Source organism: Oncorhynchus mykiss, chromosome 9 (assembly GCF_013265735.2).
Source record: "Oncorhynchus mykiss isolate Arlee chromosome 9, USDA_OmykA_1.1, whole genome shotgun sequence".
Classification (NCBI taxonomy): domain Eukaryota; kingdom Metazoa; phylum Chordata; class Actinopteri; order Salmoniformes; family Salmonidae; genus Oncorhynchus; species Oncorhynchus mykiss.
Window position 1 is genome coordinate 12786089 of NC_048573.1, and position 10466 is coordinate 12796554.

The window sequence follows — 10466 nt, forward strand, 5'->3', positions numbered from 1 at the left end:
CTCCCCCCTTTGGCAGTTCTATCTTGTCGGAAAATGTTACAGTAAGGAATGAAAATGTCAGGATTTTTAGTGGTCTTCCTATGCCAGGATTCAGACACAGCTAGGACATTTGGGTTGTCAGACTGTGCTAAAGCAGTGAATAAAACAAACATAGGAGGAGGCTTCTGATGTTAACATGCATGAAACCAAGGCTATTACGGTTACAGAAGTCAACAAATGAGAGCACCTGGGGAGTAGGAGTGGAGCTAGGCGCTGCATTTCCTGAATTAATCTCTATGTCTCCAGAGGAACAGAGGAGGGTTAGGACAAGGGTACGGCTAAAGGATATCAGAACTGGTCGTCTAGTACTTTCCGAACAGAGAGTAAAAGGAACAGGTTTGGAATAGATTCAAGGCATAATGTACAGACAAAGGTATGGTAGGATGTGAGTACATTGGAGGTAAACCTAGGCATTGAGTAATGATGAGAGAGATATTGTCTCTAGAGATGATTATTAAACAAGGTGATGTCACTGCATATGTGGGGGGTGGAACTAAATGGTTGGTTAAGCATTAAGGCATATTGAGCAGGGGCTAGAGGCTCTACAGTGAAATAAGACAATAATCCCTAACCAGGACAGACGTCGATAGACCAGTCGTGATGGTTTAGTAGGGTTCCGAGTAGCAGAGGGGTCCAATTGGCAAAATAGGTATAGTGGCCCATGAAATTGGCTGATGGATATATTCAGCTAACAGTACTATATGCTCTAAACAGCTAGCGGGCCGCGGCTAGCAGGCTAGCAGATGGGCATTCAAGGGACGTCGCGATGTATGGGCCAGTTGAGCACCCCCTCGAGCAGATTACATCATAGTCCAGTTGTGAAGGATTGGCGGGGTTCCGTGCCCTGTGCCGGCAGTAGAAGGGGTCCAGTTATTGTAGCCCAGGAGTGGCTGATGGGCCTCTTCAGCTAGCCGGGAGAATGGGCCTAGCATGGGCTAGCTCCAGGCTAATTGGTGCTTGCTTTGGGACAGACATTAGCCACTAGCCAGTAGTCACTCGGATAGCATCTAGCTAGCTGCGATGATCCAGGTGAAAAGGTTCGGAGCTTGCAGTAGGAATCCGGGGATATCGAGAGAAAATAGGTCCGGTACGCTCCTGTTTGAGTCGCGTTGTACAAACTAGCGAGAGCTTTCCGAGCTAAAGGTTAGCTGATGACCGCTAGCAGTGGTTAGCTGACTACTAGCTAGTAGCTAGTGAGCTGGATAGCTTCTGTTAGCTTCTGTTGGGTGATTCCGGTTCCGAGGTAAATAAAAATACTTTAGAAAAAACAGATCCACATCACATTGGGTGAGGCGGGTTGCAGGAGAGTATTTTGAAGTTGAGGTTTAGAAAAATATATAAAAGATATGCGAAGTATATAAAAATATATATAAATGGGACACGACAAGACGGTGGACAAAGACATCTGACTGCTACTCCATCTTGGATCGTCTGTTTCTCTAGTTCCTGATTTCTAGTTTTCCCGGGTTTTGACCAATTCTGCCTGCCCTGACCCTGAGCCTGCCTTCCATTCTGTACCTTGTCATACCACACTGGATTACTGACCTCTGCCTGCCCTGACCCTGGGCCTGCCTTCCGTTCTGTACCTTGTCACACCACCCTGGATTACTGACCTTTGCTTGCCCTGACCCTGAGCCTGCCTGCCGTTCTGTACCTTTCGGACTGTGCTCTGGTTAATTGACCTCTGCCTGCCCTTGACCTGTCGTTTGCCTTGACACTTCTGCATTCATCCCAGTCATCAGAAACAGAGCCTTGAGGTAGGTGTATGTCTGACTTCAACGTGTGCGGTATTACAGTGAAAATTGAACATGTTCAATTTCAGAAAATATTTATTTGCAATTTCAGTATGAAATCTCTTGAGATGTAGTATCTCGTTTTCAAGATTGTCCAAATGAAAAAAATAACTAAACAAACAATACCTAGTAACAATAATAATATGACAACTAATAATAATAATAGCAATTAAATAATAATAATACATAATTTTTTGAAGTACAACCTCATGAAATACCCTTGGAATTAGTAATTGCTGCTGTTGTCGAAAGGAGTAATGTATGTCTGGGAAAGTTAGGTGTTCCTTAATATACACAGATAAATATCATATAAACATAATGTTGACAAGCAGGCTATGGTGTAATGGAATGTTTTGCCTTGAGTGGTAAGTTTTGTGAGTTTTGAAACTCTTATGTCATAACCAGCCATTAAATAATGCAATATATATCCCAACAGGTCGAAATATGTATGTGCATCATGAAAGTGTAATGACCATGTTACTGTTTTGATATATTATGACATGGTTATGACCCTAAACGGAAATCCACATGTGAAACTTCATGTGAAATATCATCACATGTAAAGTGTTCCAAAACCGCACTGTTTCACATAATTTCAGAGATGGTCTGCCTGTACAATCACCACCTGGACTGGACACAACTCAACAAAACCTATCTTTTAGATCAGGGAGAGGCCATGGACATCACAAGCCCTCCACCAATGTTCTTCTAGCTGTCTGCCTGCCCCCTTGGACGATCTGCACGGCCTCTATGCACATTCACATGCCTCTCTCTTAACACTCACGCACATAACACACACACTCACACACTCAACCACCATACGCTGCTGCTACGTTTTACATGAATCCAGCTGCTCAGCCACTTTACCCTGATTGTATACATATAACTTCTGATTGTATACATATAACCGCCGCCGTTGTTGATATTGTTTTTCTACTTAGTGTATAATCTTTTGTTCTTTCTCTACTGGCATTGCAACTTTTCCCCTTCTATTTCTTGATATTGATACTTTTCTGTTCACAAGTTTTCTATTTTTGATATTGATACTGTGCTGTTGAGGAGGAACTGGCAAAGAAGCATTTCACTGTACCGTTTACACCTTCTGTATCCTGTGTACATGACAAATAAACGTTGGTTTGATTTGATATAGGCCAAAGACTAGATGAAGTGTATTTTTACCTGGAGTTTTTCCTTATTGTAGACTACTACTTTCAACACTGGTTTACTACACCACCTTACTCACTCTGTTTTTAGTACATGTCCTCACATGTGAGTCCTTAAATAGATGGGTGGGGCTAAGGCATAAGATGGTGTGATCAATGCTGAATGGGCATACTCATAGAAGAGCTCTTGAGCAAGTGTGAACACTTTCAAGGGTATTTTCTCCTATTATTTCGTAAGTGGGATAACACGTTTATCAACTTCAAAAGCGGTATAACTTTCCTGTTTCCTCCATCTACAGTGTATGATATACCATTTTGAATCTATGAGTCTGTACTTTTAAAAATATATTCAGACAGATGGCCTGATAGTGTTGTAATGTAGTTTATTCTTCATGTTGAACTGTGTAGTTACTGTAACTGCCAGAGACAGAGTACATTCCAAATGGCACCCTATTTCCTAGTCAAAGTAGTGCACTTTATAGCGAATAGGGTGCCATTTGGGATGCCAGCTGACAGAGAACAAATTATAGAACAGAAGCTTATGCAGATCAGTTGAGGAGCTCACAGAAGCCTAAACACTGAGGAAGACAACAGCAACCATTTTGGTAAGACATTTTCTATTATTCTATAAAATACTATACATTAAAAGTACCTGCACTTATCAGAATGTAAATGTGCGGAACAGTGAACATTGTCAATTACAGGTAGGCCTACTGTATTGATAGAAAAATCTCACTTAAAAAAACATAATGAGATTTTTAACTGCTTACTGTTTAGGCTACCTTCAGTATTTCAATTTGTATTTTTGATAGTATTTACATGTATAATTTAAATTAATAATAGTTTAAAATGTATTTAGAATTTCATTCATGTTTTTTCTCCCATGTATTAGAGGGAATACCAATACAACTATGGAACTTGGAGTGTTTCTCATCATCATTTTTTCAGGTTAGTATCTGGTCCTATGCATCAAATTTGAAATTACATTTTTTTTTTTTACATTGGATAAAAGTAGAGACTCAGAGCTATAAAATGTTATATCATGCACTGCACAGTTGATGAGCAATGGGAAATGAATTATGCTTTGAAAGTTGATGAACTTGTAACCCCACCTTTGAGAAAATGGTCTGTGAATATTTTGGTACAGTACACCTACTGGAGAGCTCTTTTTTGTCTACACCCATTCAGCATTGTTCACACACTCTTAAGCCTTAGCCCCACATATCTCTATCTCTTTAAGGATTCACAGTGTAGTAAACTACCAAAGATTTCAAGACTAAACATGGTGAAAGTAGTAGCAAAAATACACTTTATCTGGTCCTTGGCCTATATCCTAATCTGATTTTGGTGCCGGTTATGTTGTTCTTCAGATTACAATTTCTGGTAAACAGGCAGAAGGTAGCCTAGTAGTCAGAGCATTGGGCCAGTAACCGAAAGGTTGCTAGATCGAATCCCTGAGCTGTCAAGGTAAAACTCTTATCGTTCTGCCCCTGAACAAGGCAAAAAACCCACTGTTCCTAGGCTGTCATTGTAAATAAGAATTTGTTCTTAACTGACTTTCCGACCTGAAATTCACTGATGTCATGATTTGAACTCTTGTTTTTTCCCACTTGTTTTGAACGCGGCAATACTACCATGCATGAACCTGCAAGTAGCTAAAGCTAACCAAATAGGTTCAATTTTAGCTAGCCAACATTAGGCTATAACTAGCAATTCAAATGGCTTTCTGAGATACAAATAATATTACTACACAGAACATTCACAAAACGTTAGCTAGAGAGCCAGCCAGCTAACATTAGCTAGCTAGCTAACAGTATGCTTTAACTTGCTGCATACTGAGCAGCTCATGTAATAGATAAGACCATGCTACATGGCAGACACATCCAAACTCATTTCTCGGCATGTCCAGCCCTTCCATCATCTCAGCCAATCATTGAAAGCAGGAATGTTCCTGTATTTTCTGTGTCAAAAACTACTATGCTCGTAATTTAACAATTTTATTTGTATTTACAGATGGCATACACGTGTATTATTAAGGCACAGGAAAGTTCACATGTTCCAGAAGACATTTTCTGCCAAAAGCCCAATGGAACTGTCTAAATGTTTTTGTGGGTTTTTTTTGCAGGATGATGATGTGTGGTGACCTTGAGGGAAAAAATTGTCAGATGTTTTAGAAATGCCTGAGTCTATTTCTGGTGCCTGGGATTAAAGTATTGTTATGCTACCTAATAATTGTTATCTTTTTCCAAGTAATAGGCAGACTCTGCTCTGTAACAAGCACAACTACAGATCCTAATATGACAACCGCAACAGAGGCACCTGCTACAACAACCACAGCTGTCGGTGCATCTCCTGCTCCAACAACCACAGCTGTAGGTGCATCTCTTGCTCCAACAACCACAGACGTAGCTCCTACAACAACAACAATAACTGAGGCTCTTACTACAACAACAACTGAAGCTCCTACAACAACAACCACAGATCCATTTACTACAACAGCTCCTACTACAACAACCACAGCTGCAGCTGCAGCTCCTACTACGACAACCACAAATCCATTTACTACAACAACAGCTCTTACTACGACAACCACAACTGCAGCTCCTACTACAACAACCACAACTACAGCTCCTACTACGACAACCACAACTGCAGCTCCTACTACGACAACCACAACTGCAGCTCCTACTACAACAACCACAACTACAGCTCCTACTACAACTGCAGCTCCTACTACAACAACCACATCTACAGTTCCTACTACAACAACCACAACTACAGCTCCTACAACCACAACTGCAGCTCCTACTACAACAACCACAACTGCAGCTCCTACTACGACAACCACAGATCCATTTACTACAACAGCTCCTACTACAACAACCACAGCTGCAGCTCCTACTACAACAACCACAGCTGCAGCTCCTACTACAACAACCACAGCTGCAGCTGCAGCTCCTACTACAACAACCACAAATCCATTTACTACAACAACAGCTCCTACTACGACAACCACAACTGCAGCTCCTACTACAACAACCACAACTACAGCTCCTACTACGACAACCACAACTACAGCTCCTACTACGACAACCACAACTGCAACTCCTACTACGACAACCACAACTGCAGCTCCTACTACAACAACCACAACTGCAGCTCCTACTACAACAACCACAACTACAGCTCCTACTACAACAACCACATCTACAGTTCCTACTACAACAACCACAACTACAGATCCTACAACCACAACTGCAGCTCCTACTACAACAACCACAACTGCAGCTCCTACTACGACAACTACAACTGCAGCTCCTACTACAACAACCACAACTGCAGCTCCTACTACAACAACCACAACTGCAGCTCCTACTACGACAACCACAACAGTAGCTCCTACTACAACAACCACAACTACAGCTCCTACTACAACAACCACAACAGTAGCTCATACTACAACAGCCACAACTGCAGCTCCTACTACAACAACCACAACAGTAGCTCCTACGACAACAACCACAAGTACAGCTCCTACTACAACAACCACAACAGTAGCTCCTACTACAACAACCACAAGTACAGCTCCTACTACAACAACCACAACAGTAGCTCCTACTACAACAACCACAACTACAGCTCCTACTACAACAACCACAACAGTAGCTCCTACTACAACAACCATAGCTGCAGCTGCTACTACAACAACCACAACAGTAGCTCCTACTACAACAACCACAACTGCAGCTCCTACTACAACAACCACAACAGTAGCTCCTACCACAACAACCACAGCTGCAGCTCCTACTACAACAACCACAACTACAGCTCCTACTACAACAACAATAACTGAGGCTTCATCTACAACTGAAGCTTCTACTACAACAACCACAGGTCTAATTCCGACAACAACAGTTCCTACTACAACAACCACAACTACAGTTCCTACTACAATAACCACAACTACAGCTCCTACTAGAACAACCACAACTACAGCTCCTACTACAACAACCACAGATCCAAATCCGACAACAACAGTTCCTACTACAACAACCACAACTACAGCTTCTACTACAACAACAATAACAGGAGCAGCAGCTCTTACTACAACCACAGTTCCTACTACAACTACAACTGCAGCTCCTACTACAACAACCACAGATCCAATTACAACAACCACAGCTGCAGCTCCTCCTACTACAACAACCACAGCTGCAGCTGCTACTACAACAACCACAACTACAGCTCCTACTACAACAACCAAAACAGTAGCTCCTACTACAACAACCACAACTACAGCTCCTACTACAACAACCACAACAGTAGCTCCTACCACAACAACCACAGCTGCAGCTCATACTACAACAACCACAGCTGCAGCTGCAACAACCACAACTACAGCTCCTACTACAACAACAATAACTGAGGCTCCATCTACAACTACAGCTCCTACTACAACAACCACAGATCCAAATCCGACAACAACAGTTCTGACTACAACAACCACAACTACAGCTTCTACTACAACAACAATAACAGGAGCAGCAGCTCTTACTACAACCACAGTTCCTACTACAACAACCACAGATCCAATTACGACAACAACAGCTCCTGCTAAGTTAACAGCAGCTGTAGCTCTAATCACAACAGCTCCTACTATGACAACCACTGCTCCTAATAAAACAACCACATCTCCTAATAAAACAACCACATCTCCTACTACAACAACTGCAGCTCCTAATACAACAACTGCAGCTCTTAATACAACAACTTCAGCTCCTACTACAACACCTACAGCTCCTACTACAACAACTACAGCTCCTAATACAACAACTGCTGTTCTTACTACAACAATTACAGCTCCTACTACAACAACTGCAACTCCTAATACAACAACTGCAACTCCTAATACAACAACTGCAGCTCTTAATACAACAACTGCTGTTCTTACTACAACAATTACAGCTCCTACTACAACAACTGCAACTCCTAATACAACAACTGCAGCTCCTAATACAACAACTGCTGTTCTTACTACAACAATTACAGCTCCTACTACAACAACTGCAACTCCTAATACAACAACTGCAACTCCTAATACAACAACTGCAACTCCTAATACAACAACTGCAGCTCTTAATACAACAATTGCAGCTCCTAATACAACTGCAGCTCCTACTACAACAACTGCAGCTCCTAATACAACAACTGCAACTCTTACTACAACAACTACAGCTCCTAATACAACAACCACTACTGAGCTACCAGACACTACACAAATGAGCACTATAACTCCACCTGCAGGACAGTACACCATGCATAGTAGGTCTGGTAAGTCTGATTTACTTTACTTAATATCTAATGAAATTGGTAATAGTGGTCAACCCTGTCAAGTCTCCTTTTTTTCTTACCGTACGTCTGTCTGTCTGTCTGTCTGTCTGTCTGTCTGTCTGTCTGTCTGTCTGTCTGTCTGTCTGTCTGTCTGTCTGTGTCTGTCTGTCTGTCTTTCTTTCTTTCATAATGCTTGTTCGTATTACTGACTCATTGTGTCTCTACAGGATATAAGTTGGTACTGAGGGTGAAATTTACCATGACAACAGACCTTACCGAATCTGAAATCTTGAAGCAGGTGAGAGTCACTGTCAAACGTATCATATAATAATGAATTATTATTAATCTCCAAAAATGATTATAGAATGAGGAATAACCTCACTCAAAGGGATTTCAGTGTAAGGTTGCTTTAACAAATAAGGATACTGAGTAAAGATGGAAAGTGAAGCGAATAAGTGGAAAGGAGTTTGAAGAGGATAGGAATGTAGCGTTTACACATTTACTAAATGATGAAACCCCTTTGTTTATTCCAGCTTCAGTGGGAACTGATCAGACGAGGGATGCCAGAGACCTTTACACTGCATATGAGAATCATTTCAGGACAGAATAGAAGAAGAGTTATACACTTTAATGACGATGGCCCGTTGGTGGAGGATTATGAACCCCATGTCATATCACTTAATCCGGCATAGCAAAGACACGACAACAGATACCTTACAATAGATTACCCCCAAGATTACACTCTTAACCCATGTCCTGCCGTAACTGGACCTAATGTATTAGGCAACTAAATATCTATAGTACCTTCAGAAAGTTCACACTTCTTGACTTGTCTCACATTTTATGTTACAAAGTGTCATTAAAAATGATTGAATTGTATTGTTTTGTAAACGATCTACACAAAATACTCTGTAATGTGGAGAGAGAAAAAGTGGAAGTGGACATTATTTTTGAACATTTGTAAATTAAATATGATGTATTAATCAACAGTCAGTTGCTATGTTCTCATAGTGAAAGTCATCTAACTCAGAAACTTCAATGACCCAAACACTTGTAACTGAACTCAAGGCCACTGATATTTTTTTTGTTGGTATTATATACTAGGCTAAATCATTTGGAAAATGAGAGAGTTAACAGACTAAGGCAGGGTATAGGCTAACGGAAAACAACACGGTCATTGAGGTGAGAATCACCACAGGTCAACATCATACATGAACTTCTGTACTTGAACTCAACAAACACAACAGTACACACATTCAGACTTTTGAGGATGAGATGGTCTTATCAACTGAGAGGGAAAATATAACAGAATCCACCAAAACTGCACCAAAATTATAGGTTCATCCAAGGCCACATTTTTATTTTGAATTATTTTTTCAATCATTTTTATCCAGTTGGATAAACACTCCAAACAGCCTACCCGATCTCTCGGAGGAGTCTGCATGGTCCTAAAGCAATTGTTTTGAATAACATTCCAATGATAAAACTGGTGGGGACAAAAATGCAATTTCAGAATGTGGGGGGGCAAATGTCCATCCCGAGTGAAAGTTGCACCCCTGGTTTCATCCACTAGGAGTCGCCATTCCCTAGGCTATCAGTTCACATCCAAATGTGGACAATGCAGCAACAGTATTAATCAGGATATGTAATTAAGACTAACAGAAATACAATAATCAGTTACTGGCACGGCATCACGCAAAAGGGAAATTCAATGCAAAAATGTATTTATGTAAATTCGAGTGTCGTCTGGTTTAGTTGAGGGTCCGTTATGACGCATTGGTACAAAGGGGAAAGGGTCGGTCAGGGGTCCTGGTGTTGGAGCTTTTGGTCAAAGGCCTTCGTCAGAGCTCAAGCATAGGGTGTCTTTCTCTCTAAGTTTGTTAGGGTACTCTGTTTTAATATAATGTTGATGTGGGTCCCCTTTAGGGAGCGATGAAGACTCAGTGGTTTGTTGTGAGTAAACAGACATGTGGGTTCAGCGGAGTTCCTCTTTGGTGATTGTTCTGTCTGAGTTGAATAAAGCTTTGTCGATCTGTGTTTTGGTTTCTAATGAGATGGATAATCAAACCTTCCAGGTACCGTCACTAACGGGACTGCAAATCTTGGCCCGGAGAGTGGGATCTCATGAACATACACTACA

The 10466-nt window shown here is 41.3% G+C and overlaps 1 long non-coding RNA gene and 1 other non-coding gene across 2 annotated transcripts; both read left to right on the top strand.

The window, feature by feature from the left end:
* Positions 1-3290: 3290 nt before the first annotated feature.
* LOC110532992 lies at positions 3291-5657 on the top strand. Its single transcript, XR_002474909.2, has 3 exons — positions 3291-3600; positions 3888-3943; positions 5246-5657. It is a non-coding gene; the product is annotated as an uncharacterized LOC110532992 (long non-coding RNA).
* A 2394-nt stretch (positions 5658-8051) lies between these two features.
* On the top strand, positions 8052-9640 carry LOC110532993. The gene is made up of 3 exons (XR_005053439.1): positions 8052-8326; positions 8554-8624; positions 8860-9640. It is a non-coding gene; the product is annotated as an uncharacterized LOC110532993 (transcript).
* The last annotated feature ends 826 nt before the right edge of the window (positions 9641-10466 follow it).